The sequence below is a fragment of the Montipora capricornis genome, chromosome 7 (genome assembly GCF_036669925.1).
Source record: "Montipora capricornis isolate CH-2021 chromosome 7, ASM3666992v2, whole genome shotgun sequence".
Classification (NCBI taxonomy): domain Eukaryota; kingdom Metazoa; phylum Cnidaria; class Anthozoa; order Scleractinia; family Acroporidae; genus Montipora; species Montipora capricornis.
The window spans coordinates 50,052,294-50,056,230 of record NC_090889.1 but is presented as its reverse complement, the minus strand read 5'-3'; the positions used below and the strand labels follow the sequence as shown (position 1 = coordinate 50,056,230).

Genomic DNA, 3,937 nt, shown 5'->3' with positions numbered 1-3,937 from the left:
TGTGCTCATTTCATCTTGTCTTTGTTGAGCTTCAGATTCCACTCCCGACATTTCTGCAAGAAAGCACGTTCATGCTTTCGAGGCTGCTGTTGATCTCCTCGTCGGACTCACCAAACCCAGCTATTAGAAAATCATCCGCGATGACTTGAACACCTTCTGGGTCTTCTACAAATTCATGCATACGTCTCTGCCAGACTTCAGGAGCACTGGAGATGCCAAATGGCATGTGCGTCCACTAATAACGTCCAAAGGGCGAGTTGATATTGTCAGGTAACTTGAGGCATCGTCTAAAACAATTTGGTGGAAACCATCCTTTGCGTCGCCGAGAGTGAACTTCTTGGCACCTGCTAGTCAGGTGGCAACTTCTTTGATGGTGGACAGCTGATAATGTTCTCGACGAATTGCACAGTAAAGGTCCCTCGGATCAATGCAAATGCGGACCTTGTTGGGCTTCACAATGGCCAGCATGCTCGATACCCACTCGGTCGGTTCAGTGACTGGCACAATTACTTTGCGATCAACCAGTTCGTTTAGCTTGGTTTTGATGCAAAGTCGCAAGGCTACTGGCACTTGCCTCGGGGCGTGAACCACGGGTGGTACAGTTTCGTTAACTATGATCTTGTAATTTCCGGGCAGTGCACCTAATCCCTCAAATACATCATCAAACTCTTCGTGTGTCTTAACTTTTAAAGCCAGTATATCGCAGTTGTGCAGACTCACAAATCCCAGAGTAATGCTTGTGTTTAATGACAGGATGGGCTGGTAGTCACCATCAATAATGTTGAATTCGAGTGAGTTACACTTTCCACCAGACCAAACGTGGATATTTCCTTTGCCAGCAATTCTGCAATGTTCTCCTGTGTATGAGACAATCTCTTTGTTGCAGGGTTTAAGGCGCCGTAGGTGTGTGGCCCCTGTGATTTGCTTGTATATTCCTGCGGGAAGAATGTCACACTGAGATCCAGTTTGAAACTGGACTTCGGACTTAGGGTCTGGCATTAAAATTTGGAGCCACAGCCACCCGTGCTTGGGGTTTGTCCTTCTCAGTGAGGGAAGTTATGTAGTACGGGTCTTCTTCAGTGTCGGGAAATGAAGAGACTCTAGGCTTCCTTCCTCGTGACTGCACGCGACATTTTTGAGCAAAGGGATTCATGTTTCCGTGGCATTTGCGATTGAATGGAGAGCATGTGGCAGAGTAACGCGACATCACGACACTCCATGACACCACAAAACTCACAAGCAGACTTTGAGATTGACGGGCAAAATTCTTCTCGAAGTTTCTCTACATCTGTAGACTGTAGAGGAAGTATGGGAAGACCCAGGTACATTATAACGGAGACTCAAATTAGAATGCTTAGAGAAGAAGGATTTAAGGGTAGATGTGGCACGTATCCTGGGAGTTTCTCCCATTACTGAGAAGAACAGAATTTCAAATGCCCGTTAGCAATAACTTTGATGACATTCCTGATAATGTACCGGATAATCTTGGGAATGGAATACTTCATGTTACACCTCTGGCGGGCCGTCACTTGGTGCAAGGAGCTTTGAGAGGTCGGGGTTTCGAATACAGAGAGAGTGAACCCTTGAATCTATCGTAAGAGTTGACCCAATTACTACAACTTTACGAAATGCAAGACGTGTGCTAAGAAGAAGGTACCATGGGCCCTGTCCAAATGCTTTATGGTAAGAACATCTACGACTGCTGGTTAATCCTAGTAGGGTCTTACCTTAGATTTCAAATGTTAGGTTCTTCATTCATATTTGGTCATGTACAGTCAAATTAAAGCTTCAACATCCCCCCCCCCCCCGGGGGCAACTCCCCCGGCATTTGAATGTTTGGAGAATAGGTGTTCAAATTCTCCTCTCCCCGAGCCAAATAGCTGTTCAAATGCTCCCACCCCGGGGAAATAAGTCATTTTATTTTACATTTGTAAGTGATATACAATATTATAAGGAGATCAAAATTGCTTCGTTCTATCTAGTAAAAACGTAATCGAGGACTCCGGCAGTGTTTGCATGTGGTATCTCAAGTTTCACACGCACATGGATGAAATTAGGATGCCAGAAACGCCTTCAGTTCTCAAACCAAAGTTGAAATTAACAGCAAATGATTCGCATCAAATGTAATAAAAACAGAGAAAACACTGTGAAATACGAACACAATTAGTCAAACATCGTAGATTGAACCGTGATTATTTCAGCTTTTAATATAAATTGTATCTTGTGCGTAGGCGCGCCGCATGAAGACAAAATTGACATGTCAACCTCCGCCATGACTTTCCATGCCTCGTGATTGCACCAAGACACGTCATATGACTTTAATTCCCCATGGAAGGCAAAAGGGTCAAATGCCCGGGTGGGGGGGGGGGGGAAGGGGAATGTTGAAGCTTCGATTTGACTAGTACATAACTATCAAGAATCTTAATGGTGGTATTCTGGCCTTGAAGATGTACATTATGTTGTAATATGTAAACACAATGAAAGATGCCATCTATTTACCTGGCATGTTACATTCTCGTCTATGTAACACTTGGTTTTCATGTTTTCCATAAAATATCTTAGAAATTATATGTGATAGAGGCAACTAATCTTCACTTATTCTCTACAGGCACTTGGATGAGACAGAATCGTTATGCATGGTGCCATAGATGGCTACTCACGTTTGATAGTTTTCCTCATGCTTTATCAAACAACTTGGCTGGAACTGTGCTTCAGTCATTTCTCATGGCAGTACAGCAGTACAACCTTCCATCTCGTGTTAGGACAGACTTGGAGATGGAAAATATTGAAGTGGCAAGAGTTATGCTTGAGAGGCATGATTTGAACAGAGGGAGCATTATAACTGGTACCCCAGTTCATAACCAGCGTATTGAAAGGTTGTGGCGTTAAGATAATCGAATTGTATGCAGTCGCTTTGTAAATATATTCTCATTTCTAGAAGCCAATGGCTTGTTTAATCCCTTAAATGAAATCCATCTTTGCTGTTTGCACCTGGTTTACCTTCCAAGTGCATCACAACAGTTAACTTCCTCCTGGAACAATCATCCTGTAACATCTGAATGCAATTACAGTCCACGGCAACTTTGGATTGAGAGTATGGTAAGAATGAGAAATGATGACTATTTAGCTGTACAAGATGTTTTGGAAGGTGATGATTTTGCTCAGTTGCACAATAATTATGGTATCGATGAAGAAGGCCCAGTACCACGTTTGCAAACAAATAACAATGTTCATATTCCGGAAAATGCCTTTCAACCAAGTGAGAGATCCTTGCAAGAAATCCAGGCCATTTTGTCTAATTTAGATGGAATCCAAGACATTGATGGCATCTTGACTTATCAGTTGATACTACAAATTCTTCAGACTGGTTAGAGCTAATGCTCCCTAAATTGCTGAAAGGGTTAGTTAGCGTGAGTCATATGGCTGCCTTACAAGGAGTGCATTTACTTCACCTTTAGTTACTTCCCTTTTAGGCTTCCATTTTTCATAACAAGTGTAAACTAATGTTCACCTGCTTTCATTTTTGTGGATCCACTTTAAACATTTTCAGTTTCAATCAAGATGTTAATGGTTAGATGTCATTAAACTTTGATGATTGGGGTCTGGTTGTTCAATATGCTAGACAACTAATTTAGAATCAAAAGTGAACCAAGGTGTTAACATATAATTAACATATTTTTAAGGCATTTTGTTGATCATTTCAAGTTATGGTTGGACATTTTCTTCAGTTTAAAATGTTGGACACAATTAAATAAGGGAATAGTCTTGCAGCAATAGTTAAACAAAACATGTTTAATTTCAACAACTGGGCCCAAGGTGAAAAGTGAACAAGAAATTCTATCCATTACTGAAGCGGATATACATCAAATAAAACTACTTAAACAACAATGATTATATTGATAATCGATCACCTAACATAGCACCTTCAGTTGAGAAA

General features: G+C 41.5%; 1 pseudogene; it reads left to right on the top strand.

Annotated features, from left to right (window-relative positions):
• The first annotated feature begins 2,775 nt into the window (after positions 1–2,775).
• Positions 2,776–3,372, top strand: LOC138056264 (uncharacterized; annotated as a pseudogene).
• The last annotated feature ends 565 nt before the right edge of the window (positions 3,373–3,937 follow it).